Source organism: Pteronotus mesoamericanus, unplaced genomic scaffold, assembly GCF_021234165.1.
Source record: "Pteronotus mesoamericanus isolate MK-2021 breed Mesoamerican mustached bat unplaced genomic scaffold, CSHL_Meso_final scaffold_31, whole genome shotgun sequence".
Classification (NCBI taxonomy): Eukaryota; Metazoa; Chordata; class Mammalia; order Chiroptera; family Mormoopidae; genus Pteronotus; species Pteronotus mesoamericanus.
This window is the reverse complement of record NW_026555312.1, coordinates 17,593,580-17,617,269: the sequence shown is the minus strand read 5'-3', so window position 1 is coordinate 17,617,269 and position 23,690 is coordinate 17,593,580.

The following is a 23,690-nucleotide window of genomic DNA, read 5'->3' as shown; positions in this document are numbered from 1 at the left end:
AACATCTGAGAGAAACATCGATCTGTTGCCTCTCATATGAGCCCTGACAGGGGACCAAACCTGCAACCTAGGCATGTACCTGACCATGAATTGAACTCTCAACCTTTGGGTCTATGGGACAACACTCCAACTAACTGAGCCACGTCAGTCAGGGGTAGGCTCCTTTTTAAAGTTACTGTAGTTTTCAGGGTTCTGGTTGAGGGATAATGACATGACATTACCATGTCCCAGGCATAGGTAAGTAGGTGAATATTTGGACCACACGCCTGTTCCCATCAAACTCACCTTGAGGTTGGACCCCAGTCAGTTCCATCTGTTCGACATCATGCTCTGCATTCATCTTCCAGTTAGGTCACCAGGAATGGGGTCTTGTTAGTGGCCATATAAGTTAAAAGGGGGAAACCCCATCTTAAATGCAGCCAGTCTGTGGTTAGAAGTTCAAAGGAGTGAAAGGCGCACAGTGCTTAGTGGCTTATTTCTGTGGGGCTCAGGGACTAGGCATGCCCTAGGTGTGATTCATGAGAATGGAATTAGTTCAGTTATCTTTGAGAGGCCACAGGCTGTGTTTGCTTTCAGTGCAGCAAACACCCTTTATTCAGCCGAGAACCCACTTGCTAAACAGGACTGTGTGATTCTGAATTTAAAAGAGATGATCTCTAAAGCAAAGGCTGGAATCTTTGTTCATCTCAGTGCATCTACTCTGTCATAAATCGTGGGGAAATAATTTCCTTTTTATTTCTCATAAAACCTGAACTTAGGAATGCTGAGCTTGCCAATGAAAAATGAAGCCCAACTCAATATGTCTTCTATTACAAGTTACATTTCCTCCATACTGGTCTCTTTTCTCATCTACTCTGGTTTAAGGAACAGGGGTATTTGCCCTTCAAGTTGTTACTGTGTGATTACCATGGAGATAAGGTCAGCAGATATATGGTGAGTACTTAAGTTGACTGACTGAGACTTCACCTTTCTCCTCTGCTTCTCCAGAAAGGTTGTGGTTAGGATAAACAGGGACAGGGAGGTCCCTCGGCCTCCACCCCCCAGTTTATCAGGCTAACTCACTGCTCTGGAGGTGGGCCTGCCTTTATCTCCTCAGTTTGTAGTACCCCTTGGGGCAAGGCATCTAAAGTGGATTTGTCTATCACTTCTGGGTGGTAGGAGACCTGCCAGCTCTTGGTGGGAGATTCACAGCTGAGGAGGGACCACATCAACATCCTGGGGGCGGTAACAAGTGCTCCCTCATTAAGCCTTTGTTTCAGAATCCATGCAGTTAATTAGGATTTTTTTTCCCTTTATGGAATTAGAAGTATTCCTTTTTTTAAAAAAGTGGTTTAAGGAAAAGGAATGGGATTAAGTTGGCCATAGGACAGTCTTCAAACATGGTAGCTGCTAAGAGCTAGAGGAGAGTCATATAAGCTTGTGGCAGAAACAATTACTTGGCACTTGACGTTAAGACTAAAGAATATGGTGAGATTTTATTCCCAGGTTATCTTGAAGAACATGATGAATCATAATTTCTCTATAATTAGCAAGATAAAGCCAGCCTTGAGGAAGCACAAAAGGGATGATTTACTCATTCACTTAGAAAAGTTAAGTCAGCACCTACCCTGGCCTTTGACCCTCATGTAGCTCATAACCTACCTGCCATAGAATTTGATGATTTGTTGAAGTTCCTTATTTTTTAATTAATATAAAAAACATACATAGTAACATTGACAAACTGGGTTTTAACATTTGCCATTATATATAGATTAGGCTAGAAGGTAAAGATCTGCTATACTTTGCATTTTGCTTTGTTAAAGCTCCGTCTCACAGATGAACTTGCGTGTTGGTTCTGCTCTTTGGCTTTTTATGCTGCTGCCTTGTGGCTTTCCTCCATTCCCAACTCTGCATCGAAGGAGATGTTGACAGGGAGGTGGGGAAAGTAGAGCACATGACAGCCAGTTGGCAATAGTTAGTGGTACAAAGCTGCCTAACCAGATGCTGTAGATCAGGGGGACCTACTGAATTAGGTAATTCATCCATATTCTGCTCAGTGTGATTAGACAAATTGCTAGGAAAAGTGCATATCCTGGAGTGGTACCAAGAGCAACATGTACCAAGTGCTGAATAGAACATGGAAAGACTAGATCGCCACCTCTGAGAAGTTTCCATTCTCCATGGAACACTAAGATTTTTCCCCTCCTCTGAGAAAACTGCAGGCGATTTAATTGGCAAGGCAAGAGGAAGACTCAGAAACCTGCGCACACTACTCGGGAATGAAGGGAAGAAGGAAGAGAAACAGCAAGATGATTTTATTACTGTCTCAGGCAAGAACCATTGATAATTAAACTTCTGTCTCTCCACTTTGAATTCCTGGGTTCTTAGTTTGCATGGAGTTTATAAAACGTAGAGAAAGCATCAACCCATCAGCCCCAAATCTATATAGAGCGGTTCATCAAAAGATAGTAAGATATTGATTTCAGTCCATTTGGTTCTAATCCAGCAATATTTGCTACGTGACAGACATTGTGCTAACGTTAAAAGTATGGGGATAAGCAAGAAGGCCCGTAAGGAAATTTACATCTGCTGGAAGACATTGCCATGAACAAACAAAATCAATATGAGACTGAAAGGAATATATGCTGGATGTAGGTGTGGTTACATGTAGAAGAGTTTGACTAGCAGAATATTTTTTGGGAGACCAAAAAAACCAAAAAAAAAACAAAACCCTAAACAACCCCAAAAAACTTTGTTTGGATGAGCTGCTTGGAGTAAGGGAGTAAGACTGCAAAATCATACTCCAGTAACAATGGATGGCTTTGGATGGTTTCTACATTACCTTAAAGGGAAAGTAAATCTTATTAGCCAAAGGATGCTTTATATGGGGGCTCTTTCCACATGTTACCCCCAGTTCTTACAGTAGCATTGTAAAGTAGGGATTACCCCCATTTTACATATGAAGAAACTGAGGCTTGGGAAGCGCTAAGTAAATCTAGAACTGTTGATGCTTAGAAACAGTCTTCGGTGCTATTTCCTCTCTCAGAAGCTGATATGCAGCCTTGAGTAGAGTTGATAGTTATTCTAAGCAGCAATGAATTGAAGGGAAGTAGAAAAGCTATAATAACTGGATTCTAATGATTTTTTGGACAATATAGTAGTGTGTGACATTGTACTTTAATAAATGGCAGTTTAGAGTTAAGGGAATGAATTAAAATTTCAAAAATTAATGAAAGCATACAAGGTAGCAATGTATGCATGTATCATTTCCCGCACCTGATCTTACCTGAATCATGTTAGAATGACAATAGTCTCTGTTTAAGAAATGTGAATTATCAAACATAAGGGGACATATTTTGGTAAGGAGAGAAGTTTAAGAGAAAATCTCAAGGGGATTATAAGAAAACAAAAATCTGTTCTAAAACCAACCCTTGATTACTCATCATCAAAGGGCACAGAGTAAAGGAAGGGATATCAAAATGCAAAAAACAAACACACAAAAACACAACAATCTCAGAACCTCTTTTTAATTTCTTCTAGCAAATCTGCTTGGAAGATTGTTAGCCTAATTTTACTTGGTGTCTTTTCTCTCCCTTTCCTAATACAAAAATGAACAGATAGAGAGTGCTCAGATTATCACAAGATTTTATTAGAGTATGATCAAAATTTAGTTGTTTGCAGTTTTAGGTGGGGGAAAGTCATATTCTCCAATTTTTGTGTGTATGTGGCTGAAGTCTGTCTGACCTATCAGATGACCACATAAGAAGCTTGCTAATTCATCCATTAAAAGATTTGTCAAATAAATAGTCCACTACACATGAACTGCTGTAGGCTTCAGAGGAAAGAAACCAAAACAAACATCAGTGGGGCCCATGGATTTGGATGACTGGAATAAAAGGAAAAGAGATTTCGGAGGTGCCTGACTTGTATTGTCTCTTCCCAGGCTGCTGCTCTTGGCGTTGACTGCTATGAGGCCAAGTGGCCAGATGAAGTTCCTGGTTGAGAAGACCAAATCATTCACTCAACCCTTACTTCTTTTAATTCTTTGAACCATTTACTAATCCATTCATTCATCAACCACAGCTGACTTCCTCTGTAACTCTAAAAGTTGGGTCTGAAGGGAGTTTAAAGAACTCTGAAGAGTCTCAGGTTAACTAGATTATAATTAACTTTGCTATTACTTTGAATATAAAAGAAATGTTTTTTTGTTACTGTAACTGATAAGTCTTTGGCAGGAGAGGATGAATAACCCAGGAACCCCTAACATCTGAAAGCCTAAGCTTTCACCTATTTTAGTTCTTATCAAACTATAGTGTGACCATCTGTTAATGTTTTTTACTCAGCAGTCAGCTCCTTGAAGTCTTATATCCTAGCTCGCAGCACAGCTCTTGGCAAATAGGAGGAACTTAACAAATATTTGTTGAGTAAATTTAATGAGATTGGGTAGATTCCCATGATGTCAGCCCATGAGGTCTTTTTTCATGAGGTAGCTCTATTCAGCAGCTCCTCTGGAGCATTCTAGAAGGATGAATGAGTACCTTGGGGGCAGGCACTGCGCCTCATTCATCCCTGTATCTGGAGCACACTGTTTACTTAAGAAATGAATGAAGGACTGTATTACTTAAGGAGGGTGCACGCGCGTGCACGTGTGTGTGTGTGTGTGTGTGTGTGTGTGTGTGTGTGTGTGAGATAACCTTTTGGGATAGTTCCACCCTATCCTCAGCTTGGAAGGTCCTCAGGAGATCAGCAAACAATGTGTCAAATAGATGCCTGGCTTTTGTTGAAAATCCCCAGAGGAACCCAAATGGGGGCACTTTCTACAAGCCATACTAAGCTGCTAGAAACAGCTCAATAACTTAAGGATGTGGCCAGTGGGGCAAAAAGGCAAAGCCCTGTTAGCCAGTTTTGGACAGAAATAACAAGAGTAGAAGGAATGAGATTAGACTTGTTACTTTATGACTGCAAGAAAACCACCCAGAAAACACGTGGCCTACTCTTTGTAATGACAGAACCGAAAATGGACAAAACTGATTAATATGATGAAGACGTGAATGAGCAGTTTCATGGAAAAAAAGAGGCTCACACTCATAAATGTACCATGATTCTACCTTACCTAAGACCATTCATAAAAATAAATTCAATATAGACTTACATTAAATATGAAAGCTGAAAACATAAGTTACAAGAAAATATAAGAGGGTAATTTTTTATTGATCTCTTGAAAAGGAAACTATTTCTAAGCACAAAAGCAACAGCAGAAAGTCAATTACAAAACAGCACCTTAAATGTACTATATTAGAATAATAAACTTTTATTTCCTTCTTTAAGGCTTCATTTACATATTTTAAACAACTCGCGTGACTTGAAATCAGAAAAAATAAAAACACGTTTTTAATAATTAAGCCAAAGTGAAAAAAAGTATGCACTTGTTCTGTTACATCTCACACCTGGCAAAACATAGCCTCTCTCCCCAATTTAGTTGACTTTCTTGTGCTTGCTATTAAACTTTCAACCTCTTTAAAAATTCATAAGTGCATATGTGGAAGACTAAGGAAGGCTGAGAAAATGCATAGCAAAATTTATCTTTGGTCCTGGAGCTCATCAAGAATTGATTTATAGTTTTAGATGTCCCCTTTCCTAATTATCCTAATGTCCAAGTATTTTTGTCTTGAGAGAAATTTCTCCTTTAGTTGGTCTTAACAGCTTGCATTTTATACTTGTTTCTTTCTCTTTCTTAGCATGGCATTCTAAATTTCTCACAGTGGGTTCCAGCTCCCCAGGTTCCCAGCCCCATGTCCCCTTTGGCACATACACATATAATATACTTCCTCTACCATCGCTATATCTAGAACATCTATTTCACCATACACTTCATATTGTTCCCTGTGCTTGGATTTTTATTTTTTCCTCTTTTCCATCTCACAAACCCTACTCATTCTTTAAGAACCAATTCATGTGTCATCAAGTTGTTCCTTATGCCCTCTGTTAGAGGGCACCTCCTCTCACCTCAGCTCCTGCAGCAATGTCCCTACATGCCCATTGTCCCATTTTATCACATCCCCTGCATTACTGCATGTGCCTTTACACCGCTGGCCTAACCACTTCAGTTGAGAAACCATGTCTAATTCCTGTCTCATTCAGCTTTGTATCCCCTATAACTGGTACAGTGCCTGAAGTAGACTAAACACTTGTTGTATGAATGCATGAATGCATGCATGAATAAAGGAAGGAATGAATGAATGAATGACATTGTGAATGGTAAAATAAAAACTGGTCGTTACATTCCTCCAGGAAATAATCTTTAATTCTTTAAAAAGTATCAAACGATTCCTTAGTAATTTGGCCTCTGAGAAAAATAATTCCTACTTCAAGTCATGTTTGTTTTATGCCTCATTTTTTAACTTCGTGTGTATTGGAATTGCTGCATTTAGAATTTAAAGTATAGGATTTAACATAAAGTATTCATTAAAAAGTTCAAAGAAAATTCCAGCCTTTGCGTTCTAGTTCTTGTTATTGAATATTTAATGTTCAGGTATTTCCAGTTATTTGGAAGTGACTAAGAAAACCCTAGAGGTTTCTATTATTTGTTTGGTTTGTTTGTTTATTTCTTATGACAGTTCTTACATTATTCTTGTAATTCCAAAGAGCAACCGGAAAGCTTCCAGTGTAGGTAGGCATTATGTTTTTAGTGAGTAACATACTTACTTAACCACAGAAATGCTAATAGGCTGGTAGATTTGCTTCCTTTCTGGAAGACCAACCAAAAAGTTTTTGCACACGTAAGGACATTGGAGGTGAAGGGCCAGACTGAAAGGGCCAGTTTATTAACTGGTGATTAATAGGTAACTTTTATGGAGGGTTATCCTGGGCTAGACACTGTGCCAAGTACCTCTCTCCTGTTATCTTATATTCAGTGTTCACAATAGCCCTGCATCACACCCATTATTATTGCTATTATTAATCTATCATTATTCACAGGTAATAAAAGAGAACCTAAGCAAAGTTAAATCCTTTGCCCTAGCTCTCATAACTGCTAAATAAAAAGAGGTATAGCTGAAGCTCTGCAGACTCCAAAGCTCTTGTTCACCTCCCTAAACCCCGTTATTTCCTGACAGTAGAAATTTGGTTAGTCAGCAGGGGCTGATAATGGGTTTTTATCAGAGTCCTGCAAGGCTCCTTAAAATACTTCACTCATCATGAAAAAGCAAGCCCTCTGGGTGCCCAGGGTTCTCTTAGTAGACTGATTAACTGCGCTCCTCAAGGGTCACCCCCTCAGGAGAAGCAGGTGTGAGCCATGCCAATCTCACTCAAGACCCCCTGCGCAGGAAGGGGATGCAATCTGAGCTATTCTGCAATGAACTCAGAGCTTTTGTTTTTTCTCAACAGCCCAGATTTCCTAACTGTCCCCTTTTCTCAGGTCAATCTTTTAGTCTTTGCTGCTTCCATAGGTTCCTCTTTGGTTTGTTTGCTCCTCATTTGTTTATTTGGGATGGAATGAGGAAAGGCCATGTCCAGATTTTCCATGTGGGTCAGAGACCGTGGCGTGAGCCCCGTCCCTGCAGAGTCCTTCAGGCAGAGGCTGGTGGAGAGTTTACATGATTTCATACACCTGCTCACAAACAAACAAATGAAGTTTTTACTAGTAGCTGTAACAGCAGCAACAACAAAAAGCTTCTGCAGTCACACAGCCCTGCTGGCCTTGAACCTGGAAGAATCTATAAACAATCCTTGAAGCTATTGCAGGCAACAAAATTTCACCTGCTTAGGGCCATAAAGATAGCTCTGAACACAGCAGGGAAGAATATAGGGATTATCTCTGGACCTTCATCCTCACCTCTCACCTGAGCAGTGTTGCGGTATCAGTTGCCAGCTGATAAAAGCTTGTCCTTATCACTTTCATACAAGAAGAATTTGTCTGTTGACAGATGAAGTGAGGAATTTGCCAGTTCTAATTTAGTGTTGAATATTTATTTCCTCCTGTGTAGTTCTATTTCATATATTTTTCTCTTCCCAGTTAGAACTGATGAATTACATAATCAATCTAGCATTTAATGAAACCCCTTCCATTCCAGATACTGTCAAATATAAACTCTGGTTGCGAATGCACATTTTTATTTACCTTCTTCACCTAAGTAGCTTCTAGTTTGAGTCCAACAAAACCTAGAGTTTTGTGGACCATTCAAGCTCAAAGGAACATTAGAGAACCATAGCATTCATTTTTCTTCTTATAGTTCTTCCCTCCATTCCTTCCCTTAGCCCTGATCTGCTAGAAAGTATTTTTGCTCTCAGTTCTTACTCCTCCATGACAATAAAGGAAATTCAGTGTTTGTCTGCTCACACCTAGCTTTTGGGATGTAAAGTAGGGAAAGTGCAGAGAGAGAGGGAGAGACAGGGGAACTGAGACAGAAAACTGCCAGTGTCTAGAGAGGAAAGGAGAAGGAACCCAAAAAGGTAGGGCTAGAGGAGGCTGTGTGCACAGAGAGCTGGGATGCTGAGTTGAGAGTAAGGCTTTATTTTGTTTATTTAAAACAACTTTATTTATTTATTCTCAGAGAGAGTGGAAGGAGGGAGAATTTGTTACCGAATGAAAGGATCTGTGGGGGGTGGGGTTGCCAGATGATATTAACGAAACAATGACACCCTCCTTCCCCGGGACCCCTTGGTTGTAGGTCCTTTGCCCGCTGCCCTTGGAATTATGGCTCTGAATGGCAGTTTGGTGAAAAGGAAAGGAACTATTTATTCACAAGTTATACAGGTTTGATTAATGGCTAAATGTCACCCTTAAACCTCAAAATCCCTTCAAAACAACCACCAGCACACACACCGTCCTGCCTTCCCCCCTTTGCCCAGTTGGGCCAGTCAGGCCAGTCAGGGGTACTGTCCTTCAGAAGAAAGAAAAGAACAGAAGTCCGGGGCTTGGCTAGACAGGCCTCTCGCGGGTCTCCACACCATCCACTGCGTCGCCGCGATCTCCAGCTCTTAATCCATAACCATGTGGCACCTTCTCCTGGCCTCGTAGCAAGAGTCCTTTCTCCCCTCTTTCTTCTCGCGTGGTCATCACACTGTTCCCCTGAGTCTGTGTCCCTTGGTCTCTCCTGCAGGCCCCTGTCTCTCCTCTTTTTTTCTCTCTCCCCCTCTCACATTCTGTATTAAGTCTTTTAAACCTTCCTGATTAGCTTTAGTGATATGCCAAATAATCCTCTTTGCAAAGGAGGAATGAAGCTATCCTGTTATTGACATGCAAACTGATTTCTCAAGGGCCCTCCTCAAGGCTCCCATCCCCCATGGTGGCCCGCCCTGGGGTGGGGAATATATTTTTCTTGGACACCCCAATCTCTGGACCCTGTTACAAATACACTTTGGGGGGGCCCTGGCTGTGCCCTGTTACAAATTGAACCGGTGAACTTTCACCTTCCAGTGAAACACCCAACCGACTAAGCTACCCCAGTTAGGGTAAGAGTAAGGCTTTGAAAGTGCAAAAGGTATGTGAGTAGCAATAGGTGTGTAAAGGAGCTGGACAAATGAGAACAAGAGTTTTAAGAAGGATTTCTGAAGGCTGTAAATTAGACCTTCCTCCTTAAAAATTTGTCAAGATATGCAGTAATGATTGCAATTACTTTTTAATTTATGTTGGTGGGTACACTGTGTTTCTCTGAATAAAATAGCAAGTCAGGAATGAGTTGCATAATCATTTTATAAGCATGTATCGAACATCTATGTTATCCTAAGGATGCAAAGATAAGCAAGGTAAAAGCCTTAGCATTTAAAATCTTACAACAGGTGTCTCCCTTCCTACCTGTAATGACAACTAGAACTTTGCCCTTCTTGGCTCTGTGCCTGACGGATGGATCTGTACCCAGTACTAAATAGAACAAAACAAATTCAAGGTTCTTGGCCTGGGAGGGGCGGACTATAACCCACAATGCCAAATGGAACTGAAAGGCAACTTGTTTTAACCTCTGTTTTACAAATAAGGAAACTGATGCCCAGAGATGAAGTGGCTCACCCAGGGTCATGGTACAACAGGACCCCAACAGAGGCTGGAGGCACCTCACCGTCTTTCTCCTCTCACAGTTGGGCTCTCGGGCATTACTGGGGTGAACCTGAGACCCCTGCAGAGAATCCCATCTCACTGATCCATAATTGTGAGTAGAGGATGTTGTCAGGGACTGTGGTAGGAGCTGAATAGAAACTAGAGACTGGAGGACGCTTGTACATTGCCTAGATATGTCACACTCTCACCTGGAGGCACTGTAAAGGCCTCTTGGCTGCTCTCAAGTTCTGTCCAACCTTGGATTCGGGATTGGCGCCCTCTCCATGCAGGCCAGAGGACTCTGGTCATTCAGTGTTACCTTTCCTTGAGGGGAGAGGAATAGAGAGCTGAAGAGGTTCTGCTCTTTTCTGGAGAATATTGGTTTTTCTTCCTCTCTCCACAGCCTCATCAGTGGAGGCCCACTCACTGGTGATAAGTTGACACTTGGGAAGATCAAGGGTTCATCAGGATGCAGTTCACTGTGGTGATTTAACAGCTGTTTGGGTTTGTCTATGTGGGAAAGAAAGGACAGTTCTGCTTGAGGTGCCACCAAAATGCTGCTTGCATGGCAGTGGAGCCAAGGAGGCTGGGAGACGAGACACGCCCCACCTGGGCCATCAGTCAGTCGTGTCAGTTGTCCTGACACCTGACTTACTTGTTCATTTGGCATATGGGAAGGAGGCATCCCTCTGAGTGGTAATGTGCTGTGGACCAATCCCGCCATCCTCCCATGGAGCAGCTCAATTGCTGGAATGCATGGTCAAGACAGAAGAATTGGGTGGGGTGGACTTTGTTGTCACCAATGAGTCCTCAGAGCTGTGGGTCTGCAAGGCCCCATGGCTGAAGGGGGTAAGCCAGTACTTTTTCTTTCTTGCTTTCTCTCATGCACAGGGCCCAACCCTGTGTGGCCCTTAGAACTGTTAAGCAGGGTGTTGCCTTGGTTGCACTGTGACCTGGGGCTGGCCCTGGGCTGTGGACACCCCACTGGGGGGTCAGTGTAGATGGCTGTTATCCTACTCCTCTCCCAGAAATGCAGGCCACACCACGAATTGACTGTGTGATCTTGAATACCCCACTAAACTTCTCCTGCATTGGGTTACCCATTCATCACCTTAATTTAGAGTGTGGTTTATGCCACCCTTTGCCCTCACTGCATATCAGAATTCCTGGGGGGGGGGGCGTTATTTAAAATACATATTCTGAGATTCCTTGCCAAGAAATTGTGATTTTATGGTACTGCCTGGGCCCAGGTATCTGAATTTGTAACAAACTCCCAGATGATATTTTAATACATATTGCTTCCCTAAATCCATGTCATGGTGGTAAACTGAAATGTTTCATTTAGTGCTAGATCATGCAATATATTATCTTGATTTCTAATTATTTCACTTGCGTAATGCCAGTCTGCTTTGCCTAGCATCCATGCTCCAAATGAACTAGCATTTAATATGCACAAACACACACACATATATAAAACAAAACCTACAATACAAAATTTATATATATATATAACAAAATCACCCTACAGGGGAGATTGATTAGAAAGGGTCAAGAGGAAACTTTCTAGGGTGCCAAAAATATTAGGGGTGTAGGTGACACTGATTTAGCCATTTACTAAAACTCATTGAATTCGAACATGAAGATACCTGGGACTGCATTTTACACTATCTAAGCTATCCCTAAACTAAATCAATTAATACTAGAAAACAACAACACTGACTCAAAATTCCCTATAGATAACACAAAAGAAGATAGCATAAATCAGAAATGCAAGCAGCATTAGAAAATGTTCTGCCACTGATTCATACACACAGAGAACATTTTGCCAGTTGCCAGATGGGAGAGGGGTTAAGGGTCTGGGTAAAAAAGGTGAAGAGGTTAAGAAATACAGATTTTTACTTCCGGCCAAGATGGAGGTCTAGGTAGATATGCCTTTCTTCCTTGTACAACTCAAAGAAGGCCAACAACCAATTAAAAAAAAAAAAAACCAGAACTGCCAGAAAATCAAACTGTATGGAAGTCCAACAACTAAGGAGTTAATGAAACATTCATTCAGGTTGATAGAAAGGGCAGAAACAGGGAGGAGGGGTGGTGAGGACACAGGACAAGGCAGCAGCTGGCAGACCTGGCAGGCGAGGCGGCAACTGATTGACCAGGCAGTTTCACATTCATGTGCAGATAAACTAGGACCATCAAATAGGGAGCGAGACTGACTGTGCAACCCAGGGTTCCAGCTCAGGAAACTAAAGCCTCAAAACCTCTGACTATAAAAAGATCTGTGGGAGTTGCTGCAGATGGAGAGACTCCCAGTCTCACAGGAGAGTTCATTGGAGGGACCCACAGGGTCCTAGACTGTACACAAAGCCACCCACCTGGGAATCAGCACCAGAAGGGCCCAATTCGCTTGTGGGTAGCAGGGAAAGTGACTGAAAGTGGGGCAAGAGCTGAGCAAGAGGCATTGTTCCCTCTCTGTCCCCTCCCCCACATAGAGCACCACAACGCAGCAAAGTGGGTTGCCTCACCCTAGTGAATACCTAAGGCTCCACCCTTTACAATGTAACAGGTGCACAGAGACAAAGAGATATGGCCCAAATGAAAAAACAGAACAAAACTCCAGAAAAAGAACTAAGTGATGAGGAGATAGCCAACCTATCAGATGGAGAGTTCAAAACACTGGTAATCAGGATGCTCACAGAAATGAGTGAGTATGGTTACAAAATAAAGGAAGAAGTGAAGGCTATGCAAAGCGAAATAAAGAAAAATACACAGGGAACCAACAGTGAAGGAAAGGGAACCGAACTCAAATCAACGATTGGGAGCAGAAGGAAGAGAAAAACATCCAACCAGAACAGAATGAAGAAACAAGAATTCAAAAAAATGAGGAGAGGCCTAGGAACCTCAGGGAAAACTTTAAACATTCCAACATCCAAATCATAGGGCTGCCAGAAGGAGAAGAGGAAGAGCAAGACATTGAAAACTTATTTGAAAAAATAATGAAGGAAGACTTCCCCAATCTAATGAAGGAAATAGACTTCCAGGAAATTCAGGAAGCTCAGAAAGTCCCAAAGAACTTGGACCCAAGGAGGAACACACCAAGATATACCATAATTACATTACCCAAGATTACAGATAAGGAGAGAATCTTAAAAGCAGCAAGAGAAAAGGAGAGAGGTACCTACAAAGGAATTCACATGAGACTATCAGCTGATTTCTCAAAAGAAACCTTATTAGACAAGAAGGGGCTGGAAAGAAGTACTCAAAGTCATGAAAAGCAAGGCCCTACATTCAAGATTACTCTCCAGCAAAGCTATCATTTAGCATGGAAGGGCAGATAAAGTGCTTCCCGGATAAGGTAAAGGTAAAGGTAAAGGTAAAGGAGTTCATCATCATCAAGTCCTTATTATATGAAATGTTAAAGGGATTTATCTAAGAAAAGGAGATCAAAACTACAAATAGGAAAATGACAAAAAAAAAAAAAAACCAACACAACAACTCACAACTATCAACTAAACCTAAATAAACAAAAACAAACTAAGCAAAGAACTAGAACAGTAACAGAATCATAGACATGGAGATCACATGGAGAGTTATCAGCGGGGAGGTGGAGGGGCCGAAAGGAGGAAAATGTACAGGGAATAAGAAGTGTAATAGGTAGGTACAAAGTAGACAGGGGGGTGGTTAAGAATAGTATAGGGAATGAAGAAGCCAAAGAACTTACATGCCCAACTTATGAACATGAACTAAGGGGGAGAAGGCTGGTGGTGGGGTGCATGGTTGAGGGGGAAAAAAGGGAGAAATAAAAAATAAGAAGTACAGATTGATAGTTAAAATGTAGTTACATGGTTGTAAAAGTATAGCATAAGGAATATAATCAATAATATTATAAAACTTATGTATGGTGCCAGGTGGGTACTTGATACATCAGCGTGATTACTTAGTAAGTTATATAATGTCTAATCACTTGATTGTACATCTGAAAAACTGTAATTGGAAAACAAGAAAATTATTTTAAAAAATTCTCTGTCTGTAACAATTTCTTTACAAACTTAACTCTTTCCCACCAATGGGAAGGCAAGCTAATCATAGGTTTAGCAAGGGGAGTGGGGCCTGCCAGAGACTGTGGAATGACTCAGGGGAGTTGCATGGAGAAGGAGGAGTGTCTGTTTGTCCATCCCTTCCTAGGCTTATATCTGATCTGCAAACCACAAGCACTTCCTCCCTGGGTGCCTCCTGCCACCCTCCCTGGGATAAAGCTGTGAAGACTGGCCCATCTTCATTCCAGACATTCTCCTCAGGCTGCTTTCACAAATAAAAAATGAATTTATTCATTCATTCCATGTTAATTGAGCATCTGTGCATCAGGCACTGGGTTGGGCACTACAGTCGGAGAATGAATGAGAAGCAGTTTCTGCCTTCAAACCGCAAAGTAAAGGGGACCAGCGAAGTGTATGTGCAATTTCAGGGCAGGATGTGAACTATCCATCCGTCACAAATACAGTGAACCTGTGACCCCAGAGGAAGAGCACATTACTGTGGGGTGAAGGGGAAAAGGCTCCAAGGGAGGGGCTGTGGTGGGGGGCGGGGACCTGGGAAGAGGGGTGGCATTATTTTAGCTGGGAGAAGTGATGCAAATGGAGGCTTAGAAAAGGGGTGGACCATGAATTGTCTAAGGAGTTGTACTCTATCCTAAAGCTGCAAGTTCTGTTTTTAATTGTTTTAAATTTATACAAAAATTACTGGAGTGACAAGCTTTGTATTTTATTTCCCTTCCCTTTTAACCTAAGGAAATGCACAGTAACTTCTACCATTCTGTCCTGTTTGGGGTTGGACACCCTTGGGTGCCACCTCCTTCACCACTCCCCTTCTAGCAATGAGGAAACCCAGAGGCACATCATGTGAACCTCAGGTTCTTCAAATGCCAGCTGAATACAGAAAGCCTTCTCTTTCATAATTATACCTGGGGCTCTTAACACTTCTCACTGCTTTTAGTGATTTGCATACTGTCTTGTTAAATAACTGGTTCCACCAGCTGAAACATACAGTAGCATTTCATCGATCCCAAGGCGGTTTGTCTGGTAATGTCAACCACACCAAAGGGAGGTGGGAGAAAGAACATTTTCAAATGTATGAAGTTGATGCCATCAAATCATTCATGTTTTTGACATCATTAGGCTGTATTCAGTTATTCAGTTCTTTACTTGGAGGCTGACCCACTCATGTCAGGCACAACTGGGACAAGCCTGGGATTTTCCTTTTTCAGCCCAGGGCAGATTAGAAGTAACAGCTAAGAGGGAGGGAAAGGACAACTCCAGAGCAAGCAGGCCAGAAGGAAAATTCAAAAGGCACAGCTACCTGCAGCCACTGAGGAGCCAGACAAGAGGTCTCATACCTCTCCTTGGTCATGTGGGCATTGTGTCTAGTGAAGCACAAATGAAACCACCATTTTAATAGCCATCATGTAAAGGCAGCTCATGATTGCTGACCTCTGTTTAATAAGACAGGAACCTGTGCAATATGGTTCAGAAAAAATGTCATAAAAATGATGACAATATAAAAATGCTGGTCATTCAGGGGAAATATTTCAGTTGTCTGGAAATTTCATTTACAAGTACTACTTCATTCTCCCGTGGTACAAATGAATGAAACCTTTCTGTGTTTGTAAGTTACACTGAATTGGTAGCAGTTAGATAACAGAGCTGAAATGGTCTTTATAGCTAACTTTGCAAATGGAATTGGAAACCTCCCCATTCCTACAGTCTCGGCTCTCCTCGATGGATAACTAAGTACTTAGAAAGGGCTCCTTTACCCCCATTTACCCTAAAGACGAGTGACACTCACTGAGGCTGATTTGAGGGTTTTTCCAACACCTGAGAGAAGACACCACTTTCTCCCTGCCCCTCAGGACTGCATTGGGAATAGTTGCATCTTTGAGTTAGCATCCCAGCAGCACCTGTTCTTAAATGAATGTACTGTTACAGATGAATTCCATATACATTAGCATCTGCTGAGAGTCTTCTGTGTCCATGATCAATGCAGCTTTGAGGAGGGGAGGTACTGGTGCAGTGTTTTGGTGGAGGAGAGTCTCTGACCCTTGAGGCTGAGTAGGGCTGAGATCTTTGGTTGGTAGCCTTGAAGCTTAAAATCCAGGGTGAGGTGTGATGGGGTGAGTGGACTAAAAACAACCCTCTAGAAGCTATTATTTAGTCCTTTGAAAACACTATGCTGGCAAAGAAGCTTTCAAGTTCTATTGTCTTTCAATAATAGATTATTCTCTGCAATTTATAAAATGCTCTCAGATATACTACCTTTTCCCAAACATACTTTCCAGTGCTTCTAAAAATCTCCACTGTCCTTTTGCTTTGGCTCCATATGAAAAACACATTGGAACAAATGGCAAATTCGTACTCCTGTTAATTCCATTGATAGAATGGAAGCCACTTCATGGCGTAATTTGAGGTTTTTCTGAAGTCTCCTTCTGATAACTACAAAAAGAGCAAAATCAAAAGGGGAAAAATAAAACTGCTATTTTTCCTTTTTACATGTTTACTAGCATCTTTCAAATTCCTTCATGTTGCTTCTGACAAATGGTTTGCGACCTGAGGTTCAACGCTTGTGCTCACGTCAGGGTTTTGTGTTATTGTTCAGCGCCACTCCCTATTTTCCTGGCCTTCCTTTGAACAGAATCACAGCAGCTCAGACAGAAGAGAACAGAGACATCCGTTCAGGCCATTTAGCATCTTCATGCTTGTCTTCCTTGGCTACAGCAGAAGGCCGGCATGCCTCTCTCTCAGGTACTATGTGGCCAGTGGGAGACGACCTGTGAAAGCAGTCTTTAAAGTACAACCCTTACATCACGTCAAGACAAGTTTATTATCCAGGACAGTAATGAGTTGTAACTCACAGGACTAGAATGTACCCTTCTTACTCTTTGAGGAATTGTTAGAATTAACCTCCAAACTAGAAAACTTGCATAGGGCATCTATGTGTTTTTTGGAAATGATGTTGAGTTCCATGCTGCTTCTTACCACTTTACACAAAAGCATCTCCCTTGAGGGACGGTGCATTTAGGGTTATTGGATGTGTCATGTTAGCTATTCAGATGGGGTATTGTCTGAAGCAAGAGTCAGAAGAATATCAGGAAAGCCTGTTTGCATCTTCTCTTTCCTTTAAATATTTCTATGTGCACTCATTCTGATTTCAGTGTGTTTGTAAAAGGATGGTGAGGCAGACAGCCACTGCTGGTGGGGGTTCCCGAGGGCATTGTTGCAATCAGTCTCATTGTGTGAAAAGATGCTGTCAGTCATACTTCTTGTCACTGCACGTTTTTAGCTGCTAACACTTTCCAGTGGAGGGGGTGGGCGAGAGACTGTACAGTGTCTGTGGTATGAATGCAACTGTCCTGACATCTACAACCTCAAGGGTCTGCGGATTTGGGTGGATGCCTTACTTGCCTTTCACCTGCTTTGCCAAACCCCTAGCTGGCTGGTATTTCAATCTCCCTCTTGTCCACTGCAGCTGGGGATATGTTTGGCTTTTCACTGATTGGAACTAATCATTAGCTCTGTGGGGTAGGTTATCTTACTGTGTTAATAGCATTGCAGGGGGCTTGGAGATGCTGCAGCCTGATAAGACCTGAGGCTGTTCTCCTGGAGGACCCCAGAGAATGGCACCCCGACCCCACTCTGGGATGGACCTGGTGTCCTGAGGAGGAAATGCTTTGCAGTGAGGTCAGAAAGAGCACCCTGTCCTCAGTCTGGCTTCCTGATCTAATGCCAGGAACTTTAAGCAGCCAAAATCCTTTTGGCGACAAGGTTCAGGTTTCACACAGAGCTGTACTATTTGTTGAAAATGAGCAGCCTGTTCACCTATATCTTGGACCACTCTTCTGGGTTGCCTGGGGACACCTTGCAACCTGTTGTGCAACCTGTTCGTTGTGGAGAGTTAAGGGAAGAACAATTCTAGAAAGATGTCCAAAGTCAGTTAGCTGAAACTGTGTATCGAGAGTTCTTTTGGGGCAGATGCCGCATGGACTCGGGGGTCAAAAGGGTCAGGGGATCAAAGGGAGAGAATGGTGTGGTCGAGGAAAAGGAATAAAGTGGTAGAGAGAGTGGGAGAGAGAGGCTAAAAGGGAGAGGCTTTGCCCTTGAGTAGTGAGCACTTTAGCACAGGGACAGCACCCAGTCCAAGAGAATGCTGCTGGCGGTTAGGGAATATAGTTCCCCCTGACTGTGGCTATCACAAATAGCCCAAGTGAGGCAAACAGGACTGAACTAGAGGCAGGATGCCCTGAGTGTGCATGCCACCTTGGATAATCAGTTGAAACTGATTAGTTTCAACGTTTTCAACATTTCTTAGCCTTCAATATTAATTAATATGAAAACCATCAGACTGGTGAAAAGCACTAGTATGCAATACCTCACACCCCCCACCTTTCCGTGGCTTAAGCCCCACATTTTGTGCATCTATCCACCCGTCTGGTCAGCTCTTCATCCCGTCTCTAGTTGCTCAGGTGCTGTCTTTTCAGCTGTTCAAGCAATCCTGACTGCCAAACAGCGCCTGCTCAATGGGAAAGAGCCTAAATCAAGGCCACTCACACTAAAAAGGCCAACATGTTACTTCTTTCAATAATATTGGCATAATTATTGTGCTCATTAGGGGACAAAATCTCTGAGTCAAAGAAAAGCATATCTGACTGCAAACTTTTGAGAGAAGTGGAACAGCATTTATTGAGTGCCTACTATGTCCCAGGGATCATGCTGTGCCCACGGTCTGATTTAATCTTCAAAACTGTTCTCTGAGTAGACAGTTTTATATTCATTTACCCAAGGAGGAAAATGAAAGTAACCTCTCTAAAGCTACATAATGGTTTTGGCCTAAAATGGCTTTGGACTTCATTGTTAGGCCCCTGGTTCATCAGGAGTCAGGATAACATAGAGGTCTCCCAGAGCTCCTCCCAGGAGTCAGGGGGAGCTGAGCAAGTGAGGAGAGAGTCTAGGCCTTTCTTCTTAGCCTCCCCAGAGCAGTGCCATTTTCATACATTTCAAATGCTGGATTTCAGAAAAGCTTCTGTATTAAGAGTTCAACTAAAATGAATTTTTAAAAGAGCTTCTTTGGAAAGGGAATCTTTTCGAAGGATTTAAGCAGGAGCATAAGATGGTCATATTCACTTTTTAAATTATCAGCCAGGGCAGTGTGGAGAATGGATGGAGCTGCAAAGTAATTCTCCACGGGAGAGGCATAGAGGACCTGAACTCTATGGGGGCAAGAGGAGAGATGTAAGAAATGCGAAGGCCAATGTCTTAGACGCTGGTGACTCTAAGGGCGGCCTTTGGACCAGCAGCCTCAGCAGCATCCGGGAAATTGTGAGAAATGCAAATTCTCAGGTCTCCACCCTAGTTCTACTGGACCAGAATCCAAATTTTTACAAGATCTCCCAGGTGATCCATATGCCCTCTGAAATTTCAGAAGCACTGACTGAGACTGCTTCACTGGCAGGGTGGAATGAAGAAAGCCTATTCAGTGACTGTGACCCCGTGTTCAGATATCACAGAATAGGCGAGACCTTTTAGAAGAGTGCTTCTCCCTCAACAGCTCTCTGGCTATGGCAAGGACGTTCTGTTGCCATGACATCTATCTAAAGGAGCTGGCGATATTGATGTTGCTGTTCTACTTCAGGCGTATTATGAGAAGGCAGAGATCTTCAAAAAAAACAATAATGCTGGCGGGGCGGAAGGCAGCAGGAAAGGAGGAAGAACAAGTATGAGATGAATGGTTTCCATAAAAAAAGCCATAGGCATGAGTCTATAGGAGCTGAGTAGAGCTTTTGAAGATAACATATTGTGGACATCACTCACTTACAGGGTTGCCAGGAGTCAGATCTGACTCAATGGCAGGTAACACACATTTGCTTTTTTATTATACTCTCCTTTTCCCTGTTGGCACACATTTTTTTCCAGCACCCAGGACCATTTTCCCTGACTTTGGGTGTCCTATAGATAAACCTTTTATGACTAGGTTAATTTTGACTTTCCTTTTTTCTTCTTCTTTTTTTCATTAGACACTTTCTTGTCTAATGTTCCCTTCTCTTGGAGCTTGCTAATTAAGCTAAAATGCTGATGGCAACTAATACTCAGATATTTTACTTTTTTAAAGAAACATTTCAGACTCTGGCTGGTGTGGCTCAGTGAATTGAGCTCTGGCCTGAGAACCACAGGGTCACCGGTTAGATTCCCAGTCAGGGTACATACCTGGGTTGCAGGCCAGGTCCTCAGTAGGGGGTGCACAAGAGGCAACCACACATTAATATTTCTCTCCCTCTCTTTCTCCCTCCCTTCCCCTCTCTCTAAAAATAATAAACAAATAAAATCTTTTAAAAAAATTTCAGTATTAACAGAACCTTAATTCAAAATTATTATGGATGAGACTATTTCAAGCATCAATTTAATGAGGAAACACTTGAAGACAGGGGTCTTTAAGATCCCCTAACCTAGACAATCTCATGTCCTGTTGCTTTTCCTTGTACTCCTGAAAGTCTTGATCTGAAAGTATTGTGTCCATTCATTCCTAAATTGCTACACCCCAGCTCCCCCTGCTGCCTCCAGACTGAGCTAGGTGTCCCCACATGTGTGGTCTCCTTGGGCATGCTTCCATCACAATGTGTTATCACAATGCACTCTAATTGTTGATTTACATGTGCCTCCCACACTTGATTCTGTGTCTTTTTATCTTGATACCCTCAAAGCATAATAGAGTGCCTAGCTCATACTGGAGTCACAATAAATATTTGTTAAATGAGTCAATGAAAGAATGTGTGACTGTGGATGAGGTTTTGAGAGGTAGGATAGGTTTGGGGAGGCAGCACAGTAGTGTACTGAGCAATAGGAGTGCATTTAGCAGTGTAGGATTAGAACTCACAAACTTCTAGACCTTAGCTGAGGTCAGGGAGCTACTCTGTATTCTGATGTGAGTTTTGAGGATCTCTGAATTACAGTACTCTTAATATCCTAATGTACCCTTTGGGCAAGTGTAATCTAGGACATTTCTCCCGACCTTAAATTTATGGGCAAGTACTGAAATCTGCTGCTCAGTGCTTTTCCTTGAAGAAATTTGCATACCACTGACTATAAACTAGGTTTGGTCACTTATTTTTACTTTTATGGGTGTTTTATTAGTTGAAGAGATAATTTTAGTTTGTCTTCACTTATTGAACAGTAAGAACTCAAAGAACAATAGACTTGCCCTAAGCGCAGGTCAACTCTGGCTTCACTGTTTGAGGAGGGATTCCCAGGCTTAAGAAGCGATGCCCTTTTACACAGTCTAACTACCCCAAACAAATCCCATGGCAGTGCAAGGGATGTCGAGAATACCAGAGGGAGAAAATACTTTTGTTGTAGTTTCAAGCTCAAAGGACACATTCCTCCCCACCTTTATTTCAATAATCTCTCTACAGAAAGAGGAAGCAAAGATCCTTGGGAACAAAGAGTAATAGAGTGTGTGTGTACATGAATGGCTACATGTGCTTTTCTTCTTTGTTTTTGTTGTTCTTCTCAATGATCCTTTGTTGTTGCAAACACAGACTATAATTTATCCTGATTGGCAAGCAGGCCTTGTGATTTATCTTTTAATTCTTCCCTTCTAATGATCCTCTGAACAGCCTACTGATCGTCTTTTCCTTGCCCCTTACCATCTGTGAAGCACCCCTGAAATTTTGTTCTCACTCTTCATACTCCCAATACACACAGTGACCATCTCTTTTCTTTAATTAAACTCTTTGTTTTGCCACAGCTCCACTTAATGTATAATATTATTACTGTATTAATGTATAACACGTATAATCCACAGTTATATGTGGTTGTATATTGGTCTTTTGTGGTCATTACCACATATATAAGAATATTGAGAGTCTCAGCTTTAAAAAAAACTCAAAATTTATTTTCAGCCTTTTCTTTTCCATGGCAAGGAAACACTGCTTGGCTTGCCAGATTTCACAAGTGAGCCACTCATATGGTCAAGATCATGTTTCTTGCTCTCCGTTAGAAGGAGCGTAGCCTGCCCCTCTCACAGCATTGGAGAGAAATGTCCCAATGTTATGCTCTGGTTATCAGAATTTAATGTCTTGCCTATGGTCAAGACCAAAGTGATCTGAAGATGAATGGAGGTCCAGGAAATAATGTTCACTGAAAGGAGGGAGGCACAAGGACCCAGTTTGCCTCTTTCACAATGTTTCTTAGAGCCAATTCCAACTTTAGTCATATTAGTTTTGACTTAAAAAAACTTCACTGGATTTCTCCAGCATCTGCTATAGGGGTGTGTGTGTGTGTGCCAATTCTCACAACAATATTGTTTAAGCTGTAACAATTTTTGACCAACTGGAATCTAAGGTTGACTTACACAAGGCCAAACAGGCCTGATTATGATTAATAGTTTTTCAAGTTTCTTTGTTTCATGTCTTGGGTTAAATTCATGTCTAGGTTAAGATTAATAATCTATTGTGAACTTGAGTTACCACTACCATTTAATCAATGTAGCTGATCCAAGGATCTTTCAACACAAAAGTGGATGTCTGGCAATGGTGTGTAATCGCAGCAAAGCAACAACTCTTAACTTCATTATGGGCTTCATTTATTATGGAGAAACCAGAAAAATGAAACACCATGGCCACATAAAAAAATACATTAACATCTTAGTGACAATAGAAGATTTCTCTTTTTTAACATCTGCAGAATGGGCACAAGTATATTATACTGGGAATCCTTCATTTCATTTTCAAAAAAAAAAATGGGCAACACTTTGCACTTAAAGTCCCATATTGCAAAAAGCATTATTCCTTGCTCCATTTTGATTATTTTTTCCTTCCTTTTTCTTTTCTTTTCTTTTTTCTTTTTTGGGATACGTTTCTGTTTTGCTTTTTGCTGTCTGGGAGATGACAAATTGTATAGTTCGGTGACATAAATTACCTGAACAATTGACTGGAAAAGTTCCTGGCAGAAGTTCTTTCCACCTAACTCCCACATTCCCTTCTTTGTTGCTGTGAGAACATGATGTACCCTCAGGAGCCTGGTGAGGCCTGGTCGGGCTGTATTATTTTCACATCCATGGTCAGCTATTTACTCCAGAGGTAGTTTGCACTCTCCCACTCTGTCTAAAAATGGTCATGCCAGACCTTGCTATTGCTCCTTCAGTTCTATTTTGCCTCCGGAAATGTTCAGTGTTTGATGGTTTAGGGAAAAGAGACCACCAGTTACATACCCAGAGAATTACAAAATGAATGCAGTTCATGGCATGTGAGGATTTTATAAATTCCAGCCTGTGATCAGTTCCCACCCTGAAGAATGTGTTCTGATTGTATCTCTCTTTTCTGGCATATCCACAAATAAGATATAAATACAGATATTAATCATCTGGCAACTATTAAAGAAACACAATCATCCTACTGTCTAGCTTTTGGTACTATTGAGGTCTGATGTGCATTTGTGGGAGATTCTAGTGTTTCCTTTAGTGGCTCCAAGTCAGGGATACTCAAATGTTTGCAGACAAAGGCTCAGCCAAACCTTCCAGCTGAAGAGGCTCCTTTCACCTGACCAGAAAATGGTGGCCCCACCAGTTTCCCCAGGTTCATCCTTAATTGTCTCTTTTATACTTCTGGAGGGCATACGAATAAATACATCAACTGTGCCTA